At 38.1% G+C, this 12,485-nt stretch overlaps 1 protein-coding gene across 2 annotated transcripts in view; it reads left to right on the top strand.

Moving 5' to 3' along the window:
* The first annotated feature begins 4,869 nt into the window (after positions 1 to 4,869).
* The window catches only part of LOC124878568 (apoptosis-inducing factor 3), a 30,112-nt gene continuing 22,496 nt past the window's right edge, over positions 4,870 to 12,485 (top strand). For both annotated transcript variants that reach the window (XM_047382575.1, XM_047382574.1), the window contains exon 1: positions 4,870 to 5,246. The gene's annotated coding sequence lies outside the window, so the exon portion shown is untranslated. The remainder of the gene's footprint in view (positions 5,247 to 12,485) is intronic.

Below are 12,485 nucleotides of genomic sequence, written 5' to 3' on the forward strand. Positions count from 1 at the left end.
CCATATCACAAGTTTTGAACATTTCACAAAGCACTGTACAATCCATCATCTCGAAATGGAACAAAGTATTACATGACTGCAAAACCTATGAAAACATGCTTGACCACTTAAACTGCAAGACCGGGAAAGGAGAGCGTGGTCCTTGATGGCCCATGGTGATTTCGGGGTAGCTGCAGAGATCAACAGCTCAACTGGGACAATCTGTTCACAAGACAACTATTAATTGTGCGCTTCACAAATCTAGCCTTAATTGAAGAGTGGCAAGAGGAAAACCACTGTTGAAAAACAAGCCATAACAAGTCCCATATGAAGTTTACCACAAGCCATGTTTTAAACACAGCAAACATGTGGAGGAAGATGCTCTGGTTAAATGAGACCATGACTGGAACCGTGAAACATGGTGATGGCTGCAGCATGCTGTGGGGATGCTTTTCTTTCGCAGTGACATAGAAGTAGATGGGAGGATGGATGGACCCAAACACAATGCAATCGTGTAAGAAAACTTGTTAGAGGCAGTGAGACTGGGGTGTATGTTCACCTTTCAACAATGATCCTAAACATACAGCAAGAACTACAATGAAACGGTTTAGGTCAGTGGTGTCTGAGCTGTTTGCCACACAGGCCCAAATTGTCAAGATCCATGTAATCTATGGCCACAGAAATGTATTTCTTTTAAATAAAAATGCAAAAAGGATTTTATCATGAACACATTTTTTTTTTAGATTTACCCACTCAGCAGTAAACTAAACAACACTTTAATGAATAAAACAAAGTAGTCCTAATCCTTGTAAATGACTGTCTGTAAATCCTTTTAGATCTGAAACACAACTTGCCTTATTAAAAGACAGGCATACAAAGGGTCTGTCTGCATTAACTGCTTGTGCTGGTGGGTCACATTTGTTTGACTCACCAGCACATGTTTATGTGCTAAAAGTCCAAAATTGACATCCACCAAAGAAGACATCTCTTGACTCATCATTTCAGTCCTTTTCAGTAAAGACAGTAACTGAGTGTCACCAATATAGTCTGTGAAATTAGGCATATACAAAGGTTTAGGATCAAACCACCTGCAGGCCTTCGGTGTTTAAGAGACATAAAATTGTCTGAACTCCAGTAGTACTTCCACTCATTCTTTATGTATTTCCTAAACGTCTTGTTCTGTTTAGGTAAAATTTTCCAAGCATGTCAAAATTGCATTTGTGACGTTTGCAACACCTTCCTGAACCAGAGGGTATGTTGAGCAATTCTTCACAGATCTCCATCATGTCAGTTTTCAGCAAGATATTTCACCCAGAGGGTGACTGAGTGATCTACAAGGATGGTGAAACATGTGAGTTCTTCTCTGCAGCGGATGTCTTGTCTGACTCTAAAGCTTGATATTGTGTTCTGGGAGGTACTTCTGGACTTTAATATCATTTATTGTGCTATAGTTTAAGGTCAGTTAATGTAACTTGAAGGTTATCACCTCCATTTTTTCCCTGCTGAATATGCTCTCTCTTTATATAGATATATACTGTATGTATTAGAAGTTAAAAACACATCAAGCAGAAAGTGAAGCCATATTTTAGTACATGGGCTTGTCGTCTCCTTTAGATGAGGCACAATCCATTTTTCTGCACAGCACCGTGAGGTAATGCTTGTATGAACATTTGGCCTTATAATTGTATTTGTTTCTATGATTTTACATCACAGCCACAATCACCAGAATAGCACTTAGCCACAAGGATGTTGATTTTTTGAGCAATAGAGACAAACTGAACAAGTGTCTAACATCAATGTAAGGGCTGGAACTATTTGTTTCAACCTCTGTCAAAGTTTAAATGTCCTTTTGGGGAAAATGTGCTCATTTGTTCACCCCAGTTAGTAAAGCTGTTAGCTTGACTCCTCCATGAGCAATGAGTCTTCACACTTGAATCATGATGAACACTGTTTACTGCAGGTAAGATACTGACTACTCTTAAAAACTCAAAGCAGCTCAGCTTTAATTTACAATCCTTTAAAAATGCTTTATTAATATATATTTTTGGAAGCATTCATTAGGAAGCTAAAGCTTTTCTGGACACATGTCTTGGTACCCACAATTTGACTGTTTACATCTTTCTAAAAAGATGGGTACATTTTTGGCTCCAGTAAAGATTTTCTGATACAGTAAATGTAATTTTATAGTAAATGAAAAATGTAAAGTCTTCAAACAATCTAAACATTTATATGTTATTATTTGGTTATAAACATAAATTTCTCTCCTAAAATATTGTAAGAGAGCTAAAACCAAAAGACACAGCAGCTGATTACTTTACATCAGCTGCTGTTGTTGAAATATTTGCCAGTAGTCTCATTGATGCTTGGCAACAAAGCTTTCCACTCACCACCCACTCACTCTCCCTCCTCAAACCATCACTATTTTTACTTTTTGTAAGCCTCTTCCTCAGTCCCTTTTGTCAGTGAGTAAACCAGAATAATCAGTAAAATCATAGTTATTAAGCAACTTTATAATATGTACCAGGGGTCAACATATATTAGTTTTAAGGCCATCTACCATGACCATCTAAACTGACAGGTCAGGCATTGGGAAGCCAGGAGGCCAGTTGTAACTATGGAAATGGAAAAATCCACATTGCAGGACATTTATTAGTTGCGCAATGAAATAATACAAATGGATTTGTCACTGAAGTATGTCCTCCATCAACACTTGGAGAGCTTTGTCAGTCATACTTTTTGCGCATGTGTTTAGCCCCTGGTTTGACTCCCACTTAGACATGCTTTCACACACAAAACACAACACAAACAGACACTGGAGTGCATAAGCACACGTCTTCTGTCAGCACCCTGTAGAAATACAATAACACACTGTGTTCAGTGTCATTATTTTTGTAACTCGCTACATCTGAGATCCTCTTCTATCTAGTTCATTTGGTATTATCAAACAGGTTGTCTCAACAATCATACTTTGAAATGCTGAAATCATAATTTTTACAGAAATTAATCAGTTGTCAGGTTTTTATACTGTGTTTTCTCTTTTGTTCCTTTCAAGCCCCTGACTATGGCACACAATTTGTGTAAATATTTGAAATCCTTGACATCGCCATGATCTTCAAAGACTAGCTTGCGACCAAACTACACTAATTAGATGTTTTTGTTTATTTTCGAATATTTTTACTGGTAAAACGTTTTGTCAAGTGACTGTTTTGTCCCACCAGTAGGGGCATACATCCTTCTACTAAGCAAAAGTGTCGTGCTACTAGCACAAATGTCCCAACTTCTAGGCTTTCTGATGCACTAGTTGACAAATATGTCATGCTAGTTAACTAGCTGGCAATAAAAACTGCAACATCTTAAAATTGTTGACAGAAATGCGGTCTATAATGTGTGCAGGAGTCGGCTGATGCAGCCTGAAAATGTTATCTGACCAGTACTTCCTAGTTAGCAGCACCGTTGTCTTGCAGCAAGAAGGTCCTACCTGGGGTCATGTGTCCATAATTGTTCAATATGTTGAATTAGTGGTTCAAAAACACTACTCAGAAACACTTTTTTGCCAACTAGTGGCATGTTTGGCCAATTAATAGTCAAAATGTCACAATAGTAGCTCAAACCTTTCAATTAGTAGGCTTTTAATAACACTAGTTGACATCTATCTGACCTAGTCAGTGACAGAAACCTAAAATTTAACTGACTGAATAGTAGAGCCCAAAATGTGTACTAGTAAACTAGATTAAGCTTTTATTTTCTCACTATTTCAAAGCAACAAAATCATCTAGAAAACTAGTATATCCAAAATGCAAACTAGTCAACTAGTATCGCTTGCTAAAACTGCATACCAACTGAGTAGTAATATTTTAAGCAATTTCTGCCTAGCTATTTAACTAGTGGAACTAAAAAATATCTTCTCACTAACTAGTATGATTTTTTTGCCACCCTAATTAACTAGATTCCAGTATGTAGTAGTATAGCCAACACAGTTACAATTAGTCAATTAGTAGGTATTTTAGACTCTACTGGTTGACAAGTTGAAGTTTTAGATCTAGACTAGTTTTCCAATGCGCACATTTAAGGGTTGCAAAAACTAGCGGGCAGAATTTGTGTCACCTAGTTAACATGTTAGGGCTTTTATCCTAGCTAGTTAACAAGTATGACAGAGTAATCAACTAATCCATTGACTAGGGCCTGAAAAAAGCTTACTAGCTTGGAAGTTTGCACTTCATGTGAGACACTTTGGTTTACTAGTAAAACATCTGCTCCTACTAGTTGGATGAAACTGACACTTGTAAAGAAAAGGGTTTAATTGCGTTTTGGAGCTAGTGCATGAAAATATTGTGCGAATGTGTGCAAATATTTAATGGAGTGCTGTTGCAAACTAGTAGGCAGAAAATACTTGATATCAAGTAGGTGACATCTTGAATATTTACACAAATGGCTTGCCATACCCACCTGAACTTTGCATTTACTGCAACTATTTCATTTCCAACCTCTCTCCCTCTGCTGATCACACAGAAAGATGTAAGGCATACATTAAAAGCTGTATCAGTGCTTGCAGCAGTTTGTTTCACGTGTTGTGTTGGCCAGAGTAAAAACTGGCAACATCAAGGTGGAAGAGTTTTACAACAGCTGATGCTTGTACTGCAGCACAATGCATGCAGACGAAGCAGGTAGTGCAAAGAGTGAGGAGTCTGCATGCGGTGCAGCGAGTCTTTGATCAGGTTTAACTGGCAAGTCAGGTCTTTGACATGTGAAGGGGGCCTGAGAAGGTCTGAAGGGAACAACAAGCAGCTGAGAGAGAGAATGAGAGAGGGAAACAGGGTGCCTCTGCTCAGGGAAAGAGAAGAGGAGGGGTGGGAGGACAAGAGCAGGGAACGGTGAGGATTCATGCTGTGTTAGCATCTCCTCAGCAACTCCATCAATACTGTATACAGCTGAGAAACTGGCAAAGGTCTTCTGTGCTGCATTTTCAGGCTAGACCAGAGAAAGAGAGCGACTCCCACGACCGGTCAGCTCAGTCTGCTGCTGGAGGGGCGCTTTGTGAGGAGGAAAGCACACATACATATACAATAAGAAACACACTGACACACTCTCTCTGGAACCTCTGCTGCATCAAGAGGCAGAAGAGGGACACACGATCTGGGAATATTCCAGAGGAGAGAGCCAATCCTGGAAAGGGACAGCGAGGAAACTCTTGCTGTCATGCCCCTCATGGGAAGCTGAGCTCTGGGAGAGTTTGACAGGACCTCAGTGCACCTGCTCCATGCACACTGGTAAGCTGATTTATTCCTTCGACTGTCAGGAAAATGTAGCCCAGCTTGGTTACTTGGTAGATGTTTTTTTTTTTGTGATGCTGTTTGTAAAATTTGAAATATTAGTTGATTATTTTATCTCAATTGATCACTAGGAGTAAACATGTTTATTTCTTTTTTTATCTGGGACTCAGTACTTTATTCCTGGAGTCACAAACACTGTGTGGTTGCAGTTTATTAGCTGAAATCACCAGAATGTAGTCACTTCTAACCACTTTTGTTACACACATTAAATCAAGTGTATCAGTTTCTAAGACACAGCTAGATATCAGCAAATTTCTCTCTGTACATCAAAAATTGTAAACCTTTTAGTGGGTCACAGCAGAACAATTGCAGGCGAATTTGCACGTTTAAGGCCGTGCTTTCATTGAAAGCAGGAGGTAGAAAACTGTTACGTGGTAGCACAGCTCCCCTGCAGGGGTGCACACCCCTTTTTAAACCTCAGTTTTGGTTTTCCATGACATCATGGAGAGGTTATCACTTAAAGCGGTGACAAAGTGACCTGAAACAATCCACTTGTGCTTTTATCCTGTAGCTGTGGCTCAGGGGGAGGTGTTAATGCCAAATTCAAACACTTAGGATTACATTTCCACGTTTTAAATGTATGTTCATATTGCAGTATAAAACACTTTAGACATGTGAATATGATTTTTTTATATTCCACGTGGCACCTAATGTGTACGTTATTGTTATAACTGAAGGTTTGTTTTTGAATTCCTTTTAAAGCTTAACTGTGGCCTCTGTAATCTGGTGAAAATATGGCTCACATCTCAGGCATCACATTTCATGTTTTTTCATTTATTTTCTGCAGGTCTTATGCTAACATGTTGTAGGAGCCATTTAACCACAAGAAAACAAACGTTAACCTATTAAAACTCTAATACACTTTCTCACAATGTATGAGGCATCTTACACAGCCTAAGTTGTCCCATTTCTTTGTGATAAACTTGTATCCAAAGTGAGTAAAAAGGCCTCTTGTGTAATTTTGTCATATATTTAACTTTAAGTGGGATTCTTGCCCAACATCTTTGTTGCTACCATCGTCTTCCACTATAATTAAGCAAAAGTAAGACTTTACCACCAACAACCTCAATGTTAAAAAGTCTCAGTTTGGTGTGTTGGTTACTTTGAGGGCTTCATTAAGCTGAAAGCACAAAAAAGTGTTGCACCAGGTAAAAGACATTTGCTTAACAAGGGCTTTAAGCAATCTGAAGACAATTCCCAAAGCTTATCTCGTATCTCCCAAACCAGAAGAACATGCAGTCTGTGGGTAACAGAAGAGTGGCCAAATATAAGGCATTAGAAGTTATTGTCCTTTTATAACCTTAGGATCAGAGAGCTGTTGTAGCTAAGTGCAATGATATTGGATGGTTACATGGCGAATGATCCTGTTATTTACAGATTTTATTTAATTTAGATGTTGGGACATATTTATGGTTTGAAAACTGCTATATACAAGGTTTCTGAAATATATTTGCACCTCTTGAATTTACATTTTCTTTCATAAGAACTACAATCCTCAATTTAGTTCATAAGTTTCTTAGGTGAACCCACACTGGACGTCCGCATGAAAATAGCATTCCCTACAATGAAACATGGGTGTGGCAGCATAATGCCGTGGGAATGCTTTTCCTCAGTAATGACAGAGAACAGGCACGCTGTTCAGGGATGATTGGAAGATCTTGTTGTGGATCTCAAAAATATCAAAAATATACACCCCCTTGTTGAAATTCCAGGTTTATCTGATGTAAAAGTATGAGACCCAAAAATATCAATTCATTTTACCTTTATTCCGCACAATTCAACTGAAAAACTGCTGTTATGTAAAACATACAAAATTAAAACATAAAATAAGCTGGGTGCAAATCTGTGCACACCCTAACTAGTGCTTTGCTGAGGCACATTAGATTCAACTAGTCTGCACAGAGGTTGTGAGGGATCAGAGGGATGCACAAAGATATCAATCTGGAGGAGAATACAAAAAGTTTCACAGCAGTTATTTGTAGACCACCAAACAATCAAGATGGTCATCAAAACCTAGAGTTAACTGATGAAATCAGTGACGTACCAAAACCTACACATTTTCAAAAATAATTTTAAAGACGAGATGAAAAATGGTCTGAGAAGCTGCCAAGAGGCCTATATGAGCACCAGAGGAGCTGCAACGATTGGTTATGTTGCTGTTTTCTCCCTTACATCTAGGCTTCGAAGTTGGGTTTTGAGACAGAAAAAGTTTGTTACATAGAAAATATCCTGGTGTGGCTAAAATCTCTCAATCCTTGTTGAGAAAAGTATCATGGTCTGAGAAAATAAACATTTTGTGCAACAGCACTTCAGCGCATCACCAAAAGAACAAAATATCCGCAGTGAAACATGGTAGGGGCAATATCATGCCCAGGGATTACCTTTCTTTAGATTAAACTGGGCTTTTTATTAAAGTGGATTTAAATATGGATAGTTTCAAATGCTGGTCAGTTTTGACCCAGAACCTGCATGCATCTGCTAAAAAGCTGAAGAGGAGGTATTTAATATTTCAGAATCACAGTGAGTCCTAGCAATCATCCAAATCCACTAAAGAATGACTTTATCAGAGGAGAATTACATGTTAGAATGGCCTGGCCAGAGTCCATAACAAAATTTGTCATATAGGGCCTGATCTTCAAAGATTCCAAATGAGGAGCATTAATTACATGTGCAAAAAAAAATTGCACATGCAATAAGTGGCCATGTTGCGCACGATCTACAAAGATTGCATGCGCAATGAATAACGAAAGAGTGTGATGACCGCCCTATTTAAATGAGGAAATAACGTGTGCTGCTGGATGTCACTATAGAGTGTTGGGGAGCAGGGCGGCCGTAAAAGAAAGATGAAGTGCAAAGCCATGGAGTTGCACGTAATAATATTATTAATAATAATAATAATAATAATACACTGCATTTATATAAGTATCTCAAAGTGCTACAAAACAACATTAAAATATTTAAAACCTAAAAAGAAGTACTAAGGTACTGAAAGCTACAGTTAAACAATGAAATATCAATTGTAAAACCGAGAAAAGCTGAGAACCACTGTCAGACCTAACCCTGTCCGCCAACGGAAATAAATAACATGGCACAGCATAGTGTATGCAGATTAGCACCTGCCATTCAAAGGTACTAAATACAGATAAAAAAAACAGTTTTCAGGTTTGATAAATTGTGTTGCCGGTGGTGAAGGATTACATTTGCATTTCCCCTCCCATAAATTTGCGCTTTTGGGTCATTATCATATGTGTGGAGGAAAACTGACTCTGCATATCACCCTAAACAACATCCTCCAGGGTAAAACATGGTGGTGGCAGCATCATACTGGGGTTACTTTTCTCCATCAGGGACAGGGCTGCTAGACAGAGTTGATGGAAAGCTGAATGGGTCTAAATACATTGCAACAATGAAAGAAATACAGTTTGAGGCAATAAAAGACTAGACACTGGGACAGAGGCTCTTCCTGCAGGACAACAATCTTAAACAAACAGAAAGAGCTACAATGGAAAGATGTGCAGCTGTGAAAAGTGGTGTTGCAAAGTGTTGAAATAGGAGGGCTCAGAACAAATGCATGCCACCCTTTTCAGATTTTTGTTTGTAAAATTATGCCAAATCAATTTCTCATTTTCCTACAAATTGACAATAATACTTATTTGCATTGTTCTATCACATAAAAATGGCAACAAAATATGTTGAGAGTTGCGGTTGTAATGTAACACAAAATGACTAATGATGAGTTATTAAATGTTACTATTTATCATTTCAAGTTTGCAGCAAGTTCAAACCTCGGTGACATTTACTGCTGCAAATCAGTTTGAGAGATTTTGTTGCATTTATTTTTGTACTATACCATCACTGATTGCAAAATACTGTACGAATGCCAAGTTTGGTTCTGACAGATGGATGTGACCCTTAGAGGGGAGGGAAGACCTTTTGACTGTTCAGAGTTCATTAACAAACAGTGCTTCTCCACTTCCAACCAGGAGCTGTGTTTCGCTAATTCCCCCCTCCAACATAATTCCAGTAACAGGTAGTACATTCGTAGTGAAACTGACAGCTTGTTTGCTGGCAGGATTATTAGCATTGCTCAGGGACAGGCCCAACAGCGACAGAGCGGGATCTGCGTCATATGTTGTGACGACCAAATCTGCTTAACCTACTTTAGTTTTTGCACAAAATATCTAGGGTTTGTTGGAAGGCCAGTGTGGAATAAATTCTTGGCTTTCCAGTGTTATTCATCAAAATTTCAGTAGTGACAAATTATTAAAGTGCCACATGTCAGAGGAAAGTTTTTCCATGCAGTTTCTCACTTAGGGAATGAATTTGAGCTGTTGTGTGCATTTAGTTTAATCCAATTCATGGTTGGTGGCTCAATTAACCCCATCTGGAGGACACTAAAAGGGGATAGTTATATTTATTAGTAGAAATAAACATAATCACTAGGTATAACACATGCTCTTTTCTCGGTCCTTCTGCCAGTCTTCATTCAAAGGGCATTTAGCCCACTGACTTAACACCATGAATTTGATAGCAAGTCAACCTCCACTGTGTCATGGTTATTCCACTTTAATTCAAAGTTAATAATGACCACCAAATTACTTGTCAAAGTCGAACACTTGAAGTTGCAGCTAACAATTATAACTTAAAAAGAAATAAAAGTCAGGGATTTCTAGGCTACTTTCTAGTTTGTCAATATAAATCTGACCTGTTCCAAAATTATGTATAATATAGGACACACAAAAAAGTCTGCAACACAAACCTGTGTTTATACTTTCAAGTTGTACTATTCTTATCTTATTTCTACTTAAACAATTTATCTACTGAAAACATGGACTTTAAAAGCAAAAAGTGTCCACGTCCTTATTAAAGTAGCATATTGTTTTGATGAAAAGGAAAAAAAAGGACATGATTAATCAATTCATCCTTAAAGTATAGATATAGCATAATATGCTGTAGAATAAATAAATAAAAAGACAAACAGCTGCAATATCCAGGTTTGAACACTCTTAAACTTTGCTTTTTAATTCACTTTTAGCCTTGAGTCTTCTTTGGTAGGAGTCCATCAGTCTCCCAGACTGCCAGACTTGGCAATATTTACTTAACCCGCCTTGGAAGAGTCTTCCAGTACTTTCCAGTTTGTGAGGACATCTTACGTCCACAGCTCTCTTTTGGTGACCCCACAGATGTTAACTCAGATCTACTTCTGGATTGCGGTTTGACTATTCAGTGGGGCCATTCTTAGATTTACTGTGATGCTGAAAAACTGAATTCCTCTTCCAACACCGGAAGGCTTTGTTTCAAACCTGACAGATTTTTGGAACTGCACATAATTTTATCCTCCTCTCCAGACAGCGACCTGTGAGAAAAGTACAGTAACCGAACATGATAATTCTGATCAACCACAACTTTTTTGAATTGTGAGCCAAAAGAAATCTGAATAACTATTTTATCAGACCAAAGCACATTCTTCCGTGGAGATTGAAGGGATTTTTAGCTTTGCCACAATGTTTTCTTTGATGAAAATTGATCTATTCAATCCTCCTTTGTCCAGACGTGGAGATATCAAAGGATGACATGAAGTACATAATCTGTAATCTGCCAGAAATTTCTACAGTGTTGCTGTAAGCCTGTTTACAGCCTCCCTAACCAGTTTCAGTCCCGTTGTTTTTAATCTCCAGTATTTGCAGTGTCACTATAGCTGCATATTTTCTCCTCATTGCACCATGACCTTAAAATTATATACCTGGCTCTGGCAGATTTAGGTTTAAAGTAATCTTTTCATTTTACCAACAAGTTTTGTTTGGCTGGAAGTATTTTTAGTGTTTTACGGAGGCCTAGCCAGAGTCCCGACTTTAGGTTGATTGAGAACCTGTGGAGGGGGCTAAAGATTGGGGACCACAAGAAGGCCCTCCAGCCTTAAAGACTTGGACCTCATAGGCAAAGATAAATCGTCAAAATACCAGTGAAAACATGGCAAAGGCTGATCAGCAGTAATAAGAAGGATTTGATTGCTATAATGGCAATAAAGATTTTTCCTTTGATTATTGAGAAGGGTTTAAATCATTTTACAACATGTTATTTTCAAATAAAACATAACAAATACTCTCAAATACATTTTTACTCTTCTCCTGACTTTGTACAGGGACATCCTTTTTGAAGTTTTGTAAACTTTCTGCAAATTATGGTATACGCTAAACGATCAAAATTAAGCAAATTCCAGGAAAATCCTACGAGAACAAGTGCACTTTATCTATGGTTAATGTGGTTCACTGTAACTGAAGGTATGTGTGAGTTCAAGAAGAATGAATAGTGTGGCAACCAGGTTGTTGCCACACTATTCATTTTTTAAGACTTTTCCCTCAACAGACTTGTTCCTGAGTTGAATCATCCTGGATATGTGTCTTATTAAATGGGGAAAAGGTTTTGAAATTGTTCATCTAACTTTTAGTCTAACTTTTATAAATCATTTTACCAAATCAACTGGTCATTTATGAGTAGGTCACTTCTGGTGGCATAAAACTTTAGCAGAAAATCTGTGACAATGAGCTCCATCCCTCAGTTCCAACAGTTTACTTTGCTCAACCCATTTCAAAGTGATTAATAAACAAAAACACTAATAAAAATAGTTGGTGGAAAAGTTCTAAAGGTTCTTATGAATGTAGGAGAAAAATCTAGCTGATCCAATGTTTGTGATAAGTGTAGAAGAGAGCTGACAATGCAAGTTTTTAAAATGACTCTGACGTGCTTTGTGCTTAAAAGTAAATCTCTTTAGTTTTTATTCAGCCACTGCGAACCAATATGTGTAATATTTGAATGAAGTCTTTGCAGTTTCAGAGTTGCAGGTTATTAGCAGAAATCCATTTCCCATGAGTTTTTTCTGCACACCATTCAACAGTGAACCTCCTTTTTAAAAGTTCAAGTATGTTTAGATGTGCTCAGAATATCAAGCAGTCTCTGTGCTCGTAAAGGATAATTAGTTGATAGATTACACCACAGTTGATGAGGCACCTGTCATTGTGAGTGTTCAGATTCATAGCAGTGAGTGCCACATGTGTAACGTACCACAGCACATGTTGGTGAAATAGCAGAGTTGGCAGAAATGTGAGGGCTATGTGGAAACAAAACAGACGGGGGGGGAGAGATTTTGAAACTCAAGAGGCCCCTGCTTCCCTTTAA

Source organism: Girardinichthys multiradiatus, chromosome 12 (genome assembly GCF_021462225.1).
Source record: "Girardinichthys multiradiatus isolate DD_20200921_A chromosome 12, DD_fGirMul_XY1, whole genome shotgun sequence".
NCBI lineage: Eukaryota > Metazoa > Chordata > Actinopteri > Cyprinodontiformes > Goodeidae > Girardinichthys > Girardinichthys multiradiatus.